At 44.0% G+C, this 16,019-nt stretch overlaps 1 long non-coding RNA gene across 1 annotated transcript; it reads left to right on the plus strand.

The window, feature by feature from the left end:
• The first annotated feature begins 1,683 nt into the window (after window positions 1–1,683).
• Window positions 1,684–15,757, plus strand: LOC120571090. The gene is made up of 3 exons (XR_005641180.1): window positions 1,684–1,734; window positions 15,379–15,558; window positions 15,711–15,757. It is a non-coding gene; the product is annotated as an uncharacterized LOC120571090 (long non-coding RNA).
• The last annotated feature ends 262 nt before the right edge of the window (window positions 15,758–16,019 follow it).

Here is a 16,019-nt window from a genome sequence, read left to right on the forward strand (position 1 = left end):
CTGATGCAGAGTACCCGGGCTGCTGTTTGTTTTTTTTTTTTTTTTGTTTTTTAGTTGTTTTAGTATAGGCGCTGATGCAGAGTACCTCTCCATGGTGGTCTGCTGCCTGTAGTGTTTAGTAAGGCGCTGATGCAGAGTACCTCTCCATGGTGGTCTGCTGCTTGTAGTGTTTAGTAAGGCGCTGATGCAGAGTACCTCTCCATGGTGGTCTGCTGCTTGTAGTGTTTAGTAAGGCGCTGATGCAGAGTACCTCTCCATGGTGGTCTGCTGCTTGTAGTGTTTAGTAAGGCGCTGATGCAGAGTACCTCTCCATGGTGGTCTGCTGCTTGTAGCGTTTAGTAAGGCGCTGATGCAGAGTACCTCTCCATGGTGGTCTGCTGCTTGTAGTGTTTAGTAAGGCGCTGATGCAGAGTACCTCTCCATGGTGGTCTGCTGCTTGTAGTGTTTAGTAAGGCGCTGATGCAGAGTACCTCTCCATGGTGGTCTGCTGCTTGTAGTGTTTAGTAAGGCGCTGATGCAGAGTACCTTTCCATGGCGGTCTGCTGCTTGTGCGGTGTAGCAGCTGCAGATGTTGTTGGACGTTGCTGGCGAATACGGCTGTGCTCCAAAGTGTGAGCGCGGCTAAGGTGGTGAAACAAGTTTGCGGTAGTGTTGGTGGGGACGACGGTCAGACTTATAAAATCCCCAAAACTGCCATACTGACTTTTCCTGTTTTATCAACAATTTCCCCGCTCGCTCGCGGCACTCACTTTCCACTTATCGTCCACACCGCGGTTCTGTTATTGTAGAATCCAACACGAGACAGCGATGTGGCGCAACCAAACTTGATACTGTTACATGATTGGCTGTTAGAGTGTCACTCCCTACGTTGCTAGGTTACCAGAGAGTGAGTGCCTTTGTTCATGCAACCAAACTTGCTTCGCAACTTCTGGTTTCTTCCGAAGAAGAAAAACAAGTTATCGAACGTTTTATCGAACGCATTTTCTATTGATATTGATTACGTGTCTATCGCGATACATATCGTTATCGTTTTATCGCCCAGCCCTAGACTGTATAGGTGATTGTTACATAGTAGTGATGTTTGCCTTGGAACACAACAGCACAGTATTGTAACCACTGAGGCTTAGAGGGTGTGTGTGTGTCTCTGTCTGTGTGTGTGTGTGTGTGTGTGTGTGTGTGTGTGTGTGTGTGTGTGTCTCTCTGTATGTATGTGTGTGTCTCTGTGTGTGCGTGAATGTGTGTGTCTGTGCATTTGTGTGTGTGTGTCTATAACAAGAACAAATAAAAGATACAAAAACATAATGACAATTCAAGTCATCTTAACCGGTACTTAGACATAGTCATATTTTAAAATCTCCTGTTAGCTTGTAGCACTGACTTCATGTAGGGCCCTATGGAGTCTTCTGGCTTTTTTAGAGTCTCATTTTCACACTGGCCACCGAGCTACTGGGGGAAATGCTGCAATCTCTAAGCCTTACCTGACATTAACTTCTGTCTGTGTTTCAGCTTTGCCTCCAGACGACAAAAGCCAGATTGTTATTAAAGAGGAGCAGCAGGAGTGTAGCTCCAGTGTGGACCAGCAGGAGCCAGAGCCCCCCCCACACATTGAAGAGGAACAGGAGGAACTGTGGAGCAGTCAGGAGGGAGAGCAGCTTCAAGGGCTGGAGGAGGCTGATATCACCAAGTTCCCATTCACTCCTGTCCCTGTGAAGAGTGAAGGTGATGAAGAGGAAGGTAAGAACCGTGTTTTTAGGGGAAATAAAAAAAGGGGGGGGGATCTGCAGAAGTCAAGAGCATAAAAGTTCAAGAGAACCTGGTTTATTTTATTTTAGGAGTAGGGTTCCTTTCACACTAGTGTTGACAGAGCAGCATGTTACAGCGGCTACTTGTCGTGAACCCAAATGTAGCCTACATAGCACCGAACATGGAGGAGTAAGGAAGAGACAGAGAGACGTTCTGCTGCTTCTCATGTCACCCACACTGCAGCTGAAATCAGCTGCGTGCAGGTGGACTTTTATTAACCACGCCCACAGACAGGTGGCGCGTGGTGTTCATCACAAATTAAATCACAAGTTTGCCCAACATTAAATGAAAACACAAATTAACATTCAATAATTGAGAGCAACATTCAACACCCCCACTTGCTCTCACATTATTACAAACAAAAGCACCTATTACATAAGTACTTCATCAGGGTTTGTCCTTTAGTTATCTCCAAACAAAAACTTAGCAAACTTGGCCAACTTAAATTTTGTTGCAGGTTTGGTCATTACATCCGCTACCATCTGCTCAGTAGGACAATACTCCACTATTACCTTCCCATCATTCACAATGGACCGTACAAAATGGTATTTTATATCCACATGTTTGCACCTCTGTCTGCTGATAGGATTCCTAGCCAAAGCGATTGTGCCTTGGTTGTCCTCATACAGCTTAGGTAGTGCATACTGATATTTATCAATGCCGTCTAGCAGTTGAGTGAGGTACAGACACTCTTGGATGGTTGCAGCCAGAGCAATATACTCTGCCTCACAAGTGGACAGTGCTACAGTGGGCTGCTTTTTGGTCTTCCATGACACTAAAGGTCCGCTCTTCGTCAGGCTCACACAATACCCAGATGTACTCCGTCTATCATTAACATGACCAGCCCAGTTTGCATCACTTGTTGGTATACCAAGGTTCTCATCCCATTTCCTGTAACACAACACCTTATCCCTTGTGCCTCTTAGATACCTCAGCACATGTTTAACTGGATCAAAGTGCTGTTCAGTAGGTTCAGTAAAATACTGCGACACTTTGCTTACAACAAAACTCAAATCCGGTCTTGTACAGACAGTTACATAGATCATACTACCAACTGCCTCTCTGTATCTCAAAACATCACTCATCAATGCAGCATCATCTGTGTAGCTCAGTTTTTGTTCACAAGGTGTTGACCTTGGTTTACAATCTTGCATGTTGACACAACATACTTTGCTTGTGACATTGTTACACAGTCGTCACTCTGGCTGAAATCAATGCCCAGAAAAAATCTTAGTTTGCCCAAGTCCCTCATTTTAAACCTTGCTGTAAGCATATCCTTCGTAACGTTCATAGCTTTTTCATCGCTTGCTGCAATTACTAAGTCATCGACCCAAATTACTATGATCACCTTCTCGTGTTCTCCTTGCCTTGTGTAAACACAGTGGTCGGCCTGGTTTTGTAGAAACTTGTTTTGTGGTAGATACTCATGTAACAACTTGTTCCAATTTCTGTCCGATTGTTTAAGCCCATATAATGACCTCTCTAGCCTGCACACCAATTCTCTGCCTGAATGTGATTTTAACTTGTACCCTTCTGGCTGTTCCATGTAAATCTCACAGTCAATGGGTGCATGTAAATAGGCAGTCTTCACATCCATTTGGTGTAAAATCAGCTTTTCCTGTGCCGCTTTCTGCATTAAAACTCTGACACCCATCTTTTGACCGTACCCCTTCGCAACATATCAGGCCTTGTACTTCTCAGATCCATCAACATTGGGTTTAATAGCATACACCCATCTACCCCCCACTACTTTCTTACCCTCAGGCAAGTCGGTCAGGGTAAATGTGTTGTTCTCTCTAAGGGAATACATTTCCTCATCCATTGCTTTGGCCCACTCTCTTGATTTATCTCAGGTTACAGCTTCTGTAAATGAAACAGGTATGTTACACGTCACTCGATAGCAGTAATCTATGTTACTCTGGACTTGATCAGCCTCCTCCTCAGACATACATTTAGACACATTGCAATCTGTGTATCTGTCTGGCCTTCTCCTCTCTCTAGAAGGGTATCGGCTAGACCCAAACTCGCACTTGACCTCAACTGTCTGTGGTTGTTGGTGGCTCCCTTCAGGTTCATGTTCTAGAACGCGGTGAGCTGGACTTCTGGACCTGTGTTGGATGGAGTCATCATCCTCATGTGTGAAACTAGTCTGTGTCTGTCATTCTACACCTGACTTGGCTACAAACTTTACCAGTCTGTGCTTCTGCACTTTCTTACTGACTGGAAAGTAGACAATGTATGCAGGACTGTATTTGTCGTACCCGATAAAAACACACTTTTCACACCTCGGATCGAGCTTTCGCTTGTCTGGTTTGCAAACAAAACTTTCTGATCCAAACCTTTGCATTCTCGACAGGTTGGGCCGTCTTCCTGTCATCATCTGGATTGGTGTCTGCCCTGTGCGTTTATTAAAACACCTATTTCTCACTACGGCAGAGGCCCGTTCCAGGTAGGAGGTTTAACAAACTCTGAGTCTAACCCTGATGTCTGAGTTGATTTACCCTGAGATGGGAAACTGAGTTTTCGGTTCCAGAACAGCTGATTTGAGTTGGTTCAATCAACTCGGAGTATGTTCACTCAGGGTTACGCGCGTGCACATATGGCAGTATGAATGGAGCCATGATTCTACGATTCACCATGGTAACAACCACAAACAAACGGGTCGGCGGAAATACTCATGCGCACAAACAGCGAGTTTGAACCTTCTTATATACTGTCTATGGTTTGAACATGCATTTCGTTAAAAAAGCAAGACAGCGGCTGCTGCTGCAAAAGAGAGAGAATTGGTGTGGGAGAAAATTGCTGCTCGAGTCAATGCGTACCCATTAACAGTGTATTAATTTCATATTTTTTCACAGTTAACTTATAATATTAGGCTACTGGTGAAAACTGGAATTGTAGGCTACACCTATAATTTTATTCAGGTGCAATCCTGCGGGCGAAAAAGTAAACTATACTATTCCCATTCTGAGGCTGCAGCACCATGATCATTAACAGAATTATAAGTATGATCATTTATTTCTTTTTAATGGCTCTCACTGGTTTGTGTCCAGGGAACACATTTAAAAAACGTTTCAGAACGATCACACTTTTCTGACGGCTCTACATACAGTGGCTTTACTATTACAGTATGATCCGCTGCTGTTATAAAGAAAACTAACGTTTGCAAAAAATGTAATGCGACACAAAGAATCTGCTGGGATGTTAAAGCCTGTCCACGATGTTGAACTAGTGGAAGGATAAGGTATCTACATATCTAATAGACTGTGATAAAAAACACCTCTCAAATCGGTTATGTGGAAATGAAAAAACATCTATAGTCGGGACTCAATATCATCTCCCGACGTAAACTCTCTGAATTAATACAGCTTTTTCATCAAAGGGATCGTCGACAAAAGGACATGACATGTTTGAGAAAAAAAACATTTTATAGTCTGCCTAACATAAACCAATACGTTTTTTTATTCATGCAGATAACAAACTGCATTAAAATGCGCCTGATACAGACTGAATGAATGAATGAGGAAATGAGTTTCCCCTCCCTCTGAGGGAGGAGACTGAGAGAAACTCGAGGTTTCTTGAAGAAAACCTGCTCCCGACCAGGTTAGGTTCACAGACTCAGTTACCATAGTAACTGACTCTGAGGTGAAGTTACCTCTCTTTCTGGAACGGAAAACCCAGAGTTTCCCTCATCTCAGGGTTAACCAACTCAGAGTTTTCACTAAACCTGCTTTCTGGAACGGGCCTCAGCAGTCTGGACTGCATAAGTCCACAGTTGTTTTGGCAAACCACTTTCGACTAGCATGCACCTTGCCATATCAAATAGCGTGCGCCAATTGCGCTCAGCAGTCCCATTGTGGTGAGGAGAGTAAGGTGCTGGTGTTTGATGTCTGATTGCATTTTTAATCAGCTATGTCTGGTACCCTTTTCCTGTCAATTCAGTACCCTTATCAGACCTGATGCATTTCACCTTGCCGTATGGGGCTATGTCAGCTAGAATCTTCTCTGTAGCTAGGACTGTGTCACTTTTGTTCTTTAAGAAATACACAAACACAGTACTGGAAAAATCATCAGTGAACGAAAGAGCATATCTGTACCAATCTCTAGACTCTGGGTGAATTGGTCCTGCCAAGTCTGTGTGTACTAGCTCTAGAGGGGCTTTAGCCCTCACATCAGGGTCTCTATTTCTGGTCTGGTAAAACCTCCCCTGAGTGCACACTTCACAATCTAGAGGTTTGTTTGAGCTTTTAATTTTCATACCATCCACAACATCTGGCAACTTCTGAATGTCATTGTATTTACAGTGCCCCAGTATCTCATGCCATGTCTGCATATCATGACAACCCTTGGATTGATCATCACATTCATCGTCATCACCATTACTTACTGTGTGCAAATAATCTAGTCTATCATGTAGGTGTATGTGGAACTTGGTACCGTCTTTGTGGATCAGAACGTCCTTCCCTTTCTTTTTTTGAAATTTAAATTTTTTTATTTGCAAACAAGACAAATAACAGCTCATATGGTACAGTTCACAGAGGACAAATAAGGAGAAGAGGTCAGATAGCGGAACAACATTCCAGCCAAAGCATAAAATATCCTGGTCACATGGAGTGTAAAAGGTGAAGGAAAAAAATAAATAAATAAAATAAAATAAAATAACGCGCAGACAGAAAGTACAGTGGAATCAGTTAAGTAAAACTATCAAACAAAATACCAATAAGTTAAATAGAGATGGCACAATAATCCGGCCACAGTCACATAATCAGGCTACTAGTTTGAGGTCAGGTGGACCATAAAATAATCCCAAATCCCCAGGGTCTCAGGCTCTTTGCCCCTTATCCTAGCCAGCATAACCTCATATGATGCCGTCTCACTCATAAGGAGTTTCCATTCCTGCAATGTTGGGTTTATGGATGATTTCCAATATCTCAATATAATTCTGGCAGCAGAGGCTGTCCCAGCCATCAGAACTGAATATGCGCTTTTTGTCAGGGTTGGTGTTTCTGTTTTGTCTCCTAGAAGACATAGTCTTGGGGATACTGGCATGGTTACTCCTGCCCATGTCCCCAAGAACTCCAATATGTTATGCCAGAACGGCTTGACCATAGAGCATTCCCAAATGAGATGCAACAAGGTGCCCATCTCTGTTTTACATTTCCAGCATGTATTGGTACTTATTAGACCTATTTTGAAAAGCCTGTTTGGTGTCCAGTAATACCGATGCAGTATTTTATACTGAATAAATTTCCCCCTTGCATCCCTGATATATTTACCATTGTTAGCTAAAATCTGTTTCCACGTATCCGAGTCAATTACACAATCAAGGTCTCTCTGCCATACTAATGTCAAATTGTCACATATGCTACTAGAGAAATAAGTTGAGCTTTTGTAAAATGTTGACGCCTTATGATTAAACGGGTTGTCAAGATAATCAACAACTGGGTTACTTACTACACCTGGCTGAGGCCTTTTCATCAGACAGTGTCTGATTTGCAAATATTTCCAAAAGTCTCCTTTCTCTTCCAATTTGTACTTCTGGACTAAGTCAGTTAATGACATAAATATACCATCTTTATAGAGGTCACTAATTGTATTTATTCCATTGTCTATAGCCACCGTTTCCAAAACACTTTCTGCTTCCCTATTTGTACTTCTGGATTTAGCCAAAGCGAGGCATAAGGCTGTCTGTAACATGAGAGTTTGTGCATTTTATGAATCTTTGCCCGGACCTCACACGAATGCTTAACAATTGGATTGATTTCCTTCTCCCTGTCATTCCGACGTTGGGATAACACATTTATAGGCTGAAATGGGGTAGCAATAGCCTTTTCTATCGTGGCCCACTCTAAGCCAGACACCGTTCCTCTCCAATGGTTGGCAATCTTAGCCATTTCAAATGACAGACTATACAGTCTAACATCTGGCAGGCAGAGCCCTCCTCTATCTTTGGGTGCACACATTTTGCTCATCTTAAATCTGGGCTTCCTCCCCGCCCAGAGAAAGTCTCTAATAAGATTATCATATTGTTTGAAAGTATGTTAAGTGGCAACATCATAGATATGTAATTGAATTGTGGGGCTATTACCATTTTGATAACATTAACTTTACCCCACAAGCTGAGCTTTAACTTTCCCCATTTCCCTAGATTTGTTTTAATTTTTTGGAGAAGTGGTTCAAAGTTCAGTTTTGTTATCTCGCAGAGATCTGAGCATAATTTGATGCCTAAATATATCATGCCTTTTGGAACCCATCTGAAATTATATTGCGTTACTACTTGCGGATGGCAGTGTTTGGAAATCGGCATCGCTTCAGACTTAGCCCAGTTGATTTTATAGCCTGACAGCTTGGAGTATTTACCAATGGTGTTCATTAGTGAAGGTAAGGCATTATGAGGGTCACTGGTTAGGAAGAGAATGTCATCTGCATACATCATTAGTTTATGCTCCCTTCCGCCGCCATCTACACCTTTTAATGCCAGAGTTTTCTCTTATGGTCATTGCCAGAGGCTCCAGTGCAATTGTAAATAAAAGAGGCGAAAGGGGACATCCCTGCCGCGTTCCTCTGGAGAGACTAAAAAATGACGAAGTCAATCCATTTGTCATGACCGCAGCTTTGGGATTGCTGTAGATTATTTGTATCCACCTATCAAAACCAGGGCCAAAACCGAATCTCGACATGGCAGAGCGTAAAAAACCCCACTCGACCCTGTCAAAGGCCTTCTCTGCGTCCAACGAGATGGCAGCCACTGGTGCTTTACTGGAAGAGTGTGACCACATTAAGTTTATAAGCCTTCGTAGATTGTCGGTAGAAGATCTGCCCTTTATAAAGCCCACTTGATCCGTGTGGATAATGTACGGTAAAACAATTTCGAGCCTCAGGGCCAACACCTTGGCCAGTATTTTACTGTCGACATTAATGAGGCTAATTGGTCTGAAATTAGCAGGGTCCGTATGATCTCTACCTTTCTTGGGAATCAGTGAAATAAGCGCTTCATTAAGAGATGGTGGCAGTGTACCTGTCTCAAAGGCTTCCTGAAATACCTTCGTCAATATTGGGGTAATTATATCTATATATTCTTTATAGTATTCTACTGGGAACCCATCGGTTCCTGGTGATTTCCCTGTTTTCATAGCTCTGATAGCAATTTTCACCTCATCCTGAGTCACTGGTTTATCAAGAAAGTCTGCCTGCTCAGCGGTCAAAGTTGGGAGGTTCATGTCCATGAAAAAGTCCAATATTGCTGATTTATCCGGGGTAGTAGATGATCTATACAGATTGTCATAAAATTCCTTAAAGACATCATTAATTTCCTTAGCGGATGTCACAAGAGAGCCACCCACTCTTATTGCTGGAATTATATGAGCGACGTTTTGTTCTTTGAGCTGTCTGGCTAAGAGTCGACCAGTCTTCTCCCCTGACTCATAGAACGTTGTCTTAAGTCTAAATAAAGCGTGTTCTGCTTTTTTATTAAAAATATCATGAATTTGAAACTTACATTTGCAAATGTTTTTAAATAAGCTTTCAGAATAGTGGTTGGCCAGATCTTTTTCCATGTCATGCAATTCTGCTTCCATCCATCCATCCATCCATCTTCGTCCGCTTATCCGGTGTCGGGTCGCGGGGGGAGCAGCTTCCCTTTCCCGAGCAACATTAACCAGCTCCGACTGGGGGATCCCGAGGCGTTCCCAGGCCAGGTTGGAGATATAATCCCTCCACCTAGTCCTGGGTCTTCCCCGAGGCCTCCTCCCCAGCTGGACGTGCCTGGAACACCTCCCTAGGGAGAAGCGCCAGGGGCATCCTTACCAGATGCCCGAACCACCTCAACTGGCTCCTTCGACGCAAAGCGCCGGCTCTACCGGAGCTCCTCACGGATGACTGAGCTTCTCACCCTATCTCTTAGGGAGACGCCCGCACCCCCCGCCTGAGGAAACCCATTTCGGCCGCTTGTACCCTGGATCCGTTCTTTCGGTCATGACCCAGCCTTCATGACCATAGGTGAGGTAAACAGAAACTGACGGTAGATAGAAGCTTTGCTTCTGGCTCAGCTTTTCTCTCACAACGGTGCGAATAGATGGAATGTAATACCGCACCCGCTGCGCCGATTCTCCGACCAATCTCCCGCTCCATTGTCCCCTCACTCGCGAACAAAACCCCAAGGTACTTGAACTCCTTCACTTGGGGTAAGGACTCATTCCCTACCTGGAGAAGGCATTCCATCGGTTTCCTGCTGAGAACCATGGCCTCCGATTTAGAGGTGCTGATCCTCATCCCAACCGCTTCACACTCGGCTGCGAACCGATGCAATTCTGCTTCCAATTTCTGAATTTTATCTATATGCTCTTTTTTCCTTCTGGAAGTTTGTGCGATCAGCTTGCCTCTAATGTAGGCTTTAGATGCCTCCCAGACCTTTGCCACGCTATCCGTGCTACCCATATTAATCTCAAAAAATGAGGATAGATCCTCTGCAAGTCCTTTAGTAAATACTTCATCTTGCAGTAGAGACGCATTCATTCTCCATCTGCCATAAGATTATCTGAGTAAATATTTGCACAGAGTTCAACAGGCGCATGATCTGACAGAGAAATAGCATTAATATTACTATCAACAACAGCACTAATCAGGCTCTGAGAGATCAAGTAAAAGTCTATTCTTGAGTGTGATTTGTGGCAGTGTGAGTAGACTGTGTACTCTCTTGTGCTCGGGTTAACCATTCGCCATGCATCAATCAGACCGTTGTCCTCGATCAACATGTGAATGTCACCTCTATCTTTAGGTGTTGAAGTTCCTAAATATCTACTTTTGTCAAGAACCCCATCTAAGACCTGATTGAAATCCCCTGCCAAAATAATTTTGTAGTGTAGTATTAACCTTGTGAAAAAAAGAAGGATCTCCTTTGTTAGGCGCATAGATGTTACACAGCGTCAATTCCATACCGTTATGATAGCTTCAAGACAAATAATTCTGCCGTCAGTATCCTTAAGTTCCTTCAGCACTGAAAAGTTCAACCTTTTATGTACCAAGATAAGAACTCCGTTTTTCTTGCTTGAGAATGAGCTATAATAAACCTGCCCAACCCAGTCTCTTTTAAATTTTTTAGCCTCCTCATCCACGAGATGTGATTCCTGAATGAATGCTATGTCGGCTTGTTTATGTTTGAGAAATAAAAGTACTTTTTTCCTTTTCACAGGGTTCCCACAACCATTAATGTTCCAGGATACTATTTTAACATAATAACATTACATAACAATACATAACATTATTTGCCATTCATACCGTTAAAAAAAAGAATACAAATATTGTAAGTAAAGGGTATATAAAATGCTGAGCCACTTTCTCTGACCCCTCTGAAACAGTATTCAAAACATTTTGTACCTTTTGCTGAGCATATTCCAAATGTATTTTTTAAGTGAACACATATGACCAAACTGGTAAACCTAAACATCCCCTCTACACTAGATTAAGACTTAATTAACACTAGATGAGAAAACACAAAAAAGAAGGTCACCAACAACTAACTGGAGACTCATTTCACATTAAATCAGTCCGGAATTGGGCAAAAGAAAAACAAAATCGACCTAGGTCCGTCGGTTGTCCGGCTCGCTCACCAGTCAACAAAAAGCTAGCTACAGAAGCATTATCCGACCCCACTGTACCTCTCTCAGACTCACCACATAGATTGGCGTCAGTTAGTCAATAGACTGTCATGTGCTGTTGAATGAATTTGACAGCTTCCGATGCATCTTCAAACTTTCGATTCTTCCCCTTCAATGTGAAACGGAGCGATGCTGGGAAGGCGAGTTTGAACTCCACATTCTTGTCATGAAGCAGATGTTTTGCTGTAGTAAAAGTTTTCCGCCTCTCAGCTAGCTCCTTGGTCATATCCGGGAAAAGGGAAAGCTTGCATCCATTCCACTCGGCTCCACCTTTCTCTCTCGCAGCTTTAAGCACTTTGTCTCTTGCGGACGAGCGTAGGAATCGTATCATAATCAGCCTGGGAGGCAGACCTTCAGTCGGACGGGATCCAGGAGAGCGGTGTGCTCTTTCGACTTCGAACTCATCAGTAATATAATTACCGAGACCTTCCGACAACAGTTTTTCTATGCACACTGTCATGTTGTCCCCCTCAGTGCCCTCCTTCAGACCCAGCAGTCTGACATTATTACGACGGCTTCTACTTTCCAAGTCTTCCACACGATTCCACAGAGTCTCCATGCGCTTACTGTGTAGGTCACGGTCGTTTGTCAGCTGGCGAGTGGTGTCCTCTATGTCAGAAATTCGGCCTTCCGCTTCTGTCAATCGTTCTTGCATAGCATTTACTGCATTTTTCAATTCTGCCGTAGTCTCTTTGATCGCCGACGCATCGGATGCCACTGTGTGGAGGGTCGAGCTCATTTTAGTCACTTCAGCAAAGAGGCTTTCCAAACTAGCATGTTGCGCCGGTTGCGGTTTTGGGCTAGCATCGCTTGACTCCGTAGCAGCATTCCTCGTCCTCGCATTCTTGAAATATCTTGAAGATGTAGCCATATTCCAGCAGATTAACTGCCTCTCGTAGTCGAGGGTTCGGTATCAAGATATTTAGCTTTGAAAAACTGCGGATAAATGATCGGATTGATTGGATTTAGTTAGTGGGGTTTAGGACAGCTTCTATTGAGCAGCCATCTTACCCGGTGTCCCACGTGACTCACCGTCCTTCCCTTTCTTGAAGATCACGGTCGCTCCGCTGGCAGTAGCTGCTGTCACAGATAGAATGTCTTGTGAGAAGGATGGGATATACAGCGCCTGTCTCAGCGTTGCATTCAGGTGTCTTCCTTTACTGAATGCACCTTTCTATCAGACAGACTTCTGCATCGCCTCGGCGCTCTGCCACGCCCATGCACTGCGTGCCGTTCGCCAGCTCCACGCAGTGTGTCTCGGCCTGGAACCTGTCATCAAACCTCTTAAACTTCGCAAGGTCTGTGACAATGTGCGAGGTTGCCCCGCAGTCAACCATCAGGCCCCTCACGTCGACTCCTGCTGCCCCCTCACTCACTCTGAAGGCGTACTCCATGTTCTGGTCATCTCTCTTCCCGGAGACCTTACGTGCGTCGTCTCGATTCCGGCGCTGTTTCCGTCTGCAGGACGTGTCCCGGTAAGTGGTGCTCTTGCAGTGACTGCACCATAGCTTAGCCTGGCAGGCTCTGGCCAGGTTTGATTTGATTTATTGGGATCTCCATTAGCTGGGGCTGTAGCCACAGCTATTCTTCCTTTAGTCCACCCACAACTTGTGCAGCTATACATTGACGTGCATCATTACATTTAAAAACAACCACCAAAAAACAACATTCAAACTGAAAGAAAAACAACGAAAATAATAACAAAACATAACAACATTCAACACAACACACAACACAAGACAACACAGGACCTAATTTGAATTCTTCAAAAACCGTAGAGATGAGATTATAACATTGTTCACTAATATGACCAATCAAATCAAATGCACACAGAGAACCCTCAATGATACTAACAGTATTCGTTAAGTATTATCCAATACAGAGTTCTGCTCAGCTGGGAGATGTTCTTTAAGTAATGCTTTGAATTGAAGTTTTCTATTTTCTTGAATGACTAGGCATTGCATTCCAATTAATCATGGCTCTATATATTACAGTTTATATTTAGTATTACTTTAGGTAATGTGAATTTACCCTCCATAGCATGCCTAGTGCTGTAGTCATGTTTATCAGAACTAAGACCAAGTTGCTGATACAACACCCTTGGCTGTTTAGTCACTAAAATATTTCTGGTAAAGTTGAGCAACGAGGCAGTCAATCTGTTCCTTACACTTAACCAGGATAAACAGCCATGCATTGCATCAACACTTGATCTGAGTGGGCACCTCAGTAAATAGCGTGCGGCTTTATTCTGAGCAATTTGCAATTTCTTTATAATTGATATGGCAGCACCTGACCAAACCCCTGAACAGTAGTTCAAATGGGATAGGACAATCGTTTTAATGACGTTTCCCATTACCTTTTTATTATGGTGTCCCTTTAGGCCGCATTTGAAGCACACCACGTCCGCTGCGGCCCTCTCAGCTCCCCGGTCACCTGTACCGCCGGGTCTCGCTCTCTGATGCAGCACCCTCATTACGTTGTCATCTGCTGCTGCGGCACGCATCTTTTCTGTGTCCTCGTAGCTGCGTAACTTTGTTTTAAATTCAGCAAATGACATTGTCTCATCACGTTGTGTGACATGGATCGCGAATGGTTTAAAGGACTCTGGCAAACCTTTCAAAACCATCGCTACCAACAGTCCGTCACTTAATGTCTCACCGGCGTTTCTTAGCGCTGTAATCGCGGTCTCTGTCCGGATCACGTACTCCGTCACACTTTCACCGTCTGACTTCACAAGTGAAGTCAGTTCGGTATAGAGGCTTATGACGCGTGGCTTTCCTTTACCTTGGTAGTAGTCTCTTAAAATCTCTAGGGCTGCCCGCCCGTCATCGGCGGCCTCACGCATCACCAGCGACAAACGTTTATCGTCCAGAAACTGAATGAGTTCAGCATAGGCCTCAGCATTCTTTTTCTCATCGTCTTGCAGCTCATCTGCGTCTTCAGTGGTGGGCTCTGTTAAAATAGTGTCCTTTAATCCTTCCAAACGAAGGTGCCCCAAGAATTTCGCCTCACATAACTCATAACTCTTTTCATCTCCATCAAACAGCAGCTGCAACCAGCGAACAGTTCGTATCTGCAGCCCGTCCGCTCGTGGTGCTAACAGCATGCTAATGATCTCCGGAGGGAACATGCTAAAACCGTCTCTGGGTTTCTCTGGGCCCATAACCTGTTGACAGAGCAGCATGTTAAAGCGGCTACTTGTTGTGAATCCAAATGTAGCCTACATAGCACCGAACATGGAGGAATAAGGAAGAGACAGAGAGACGTTCTGCTGCTTCTCATGTCAACCACACTGCAACTGAAATCAGCTGCGTGCAGATGGACTTTTGTTAACCACGCCCACAGACAAGTGGCGCATGGTGTTCATCACAAATCAAATCACAAGTTTGCCCAACATTAAATGAAAACACAAATTAACATTCAATAATTTAGAGGAACATTCAACAACTAGTCTCGCATGTCCAGACCTTCCTCAACAGTGCTACGGAGGAAGGTCTGGCTAGTCCACACAGCATTCCTGGATGGGAGAAAAACGTACTCTGGATTATTGGCATTTCTTTAAACCAATCACAATCGTCTTGGTCGGCGCTGAGCGCCAGACGGAGCCACGGTGCCTCTGCTAATAGTCTCGGGAAGGAACTTGTTTTGGTGGAACATGTGTACGTTCAAAAGAAGTGTGTGTGTGTGTGTGTGTGTGTGTGTGTGTGTGTGTGTGTGTGTGTGTGTGTGTGTGTGTGAGAACAACATTAACAGGTTTTTAGGGGGGCAAATCTGCTAAAGTTCAGAGCATGAACGTTCTAGAGAACCTGGTGTATTTAATTTTAGGAGTTTAAAACATGGCTGAAGTTTATGAAGGATCTGTCACTTACATCACGGTCAAAAAACCCTGAAATGTTTTTCTTTTGTCTCACCTGAACAGGGCTTGACCAGAGACCGACTGAACACATGGAAACAGAAGCTGATGGAGAGGAAGCAGCCAGGAACTCCCAGCCACACCTACTGCTCCCCCCAGAGACTGGAGACAGTGTGGATAGTGACTTCTGGAAGGAGAGCAGAGAACGTCTGTCAGCTTTGAACTCTCTGGAAGATGATTCAAGATGTAAGAAAACATTCAGCTGTTAATAGTACTGTCTAAACATTTGATATAGTTATCTAAAAGTACTGACTAAACAGATTACATAGTTAGCTAAAAGTATTGACTAAACAGTTTGTATATACAATACAGTCTGTATTCGATTCTGTTTCCTGCAGATGTTGAGCAGCTGTCGGTGGTTAAAGAAGAGGTTCCCCCTGAGCAGCAGGAGTGTAGCTCCAGTGTGGACCAGCAGGAGCCAGAGTCCCCCCCACACATTAAAGAGGAACAGGAGGATCTGTGGAGCAGTCAGGAGGGAGAGCAGCTTCAAGGGCTGGAGGAGGCTGATATCACCAAGTTCCCATTCACTCCTGTCCCTGTGAAGAGTGAAGATGATGAAGAGGAAGCTCAGTCCTCACAGCTTCATCAAAGACAAACTAAACACATGGAAACAGAAGCTGATGGAGAGGACTGTGGAGGACCAGAAC

Source organism: Perca fluviatilis, chromosome 13, assembly GCF_010015445.1.
Source record: "Perca fluviatilis chromosome 13, GENO_Pfluv_1.0, whole genome shotgun sequence".
Classification (NCBI taxonomy): domain Eukaryota; kingdom Metazoa; phylum Chordata; class Actinopteri; order Perciformes; family Percidae; genus Perca; species Perca fluviatilis.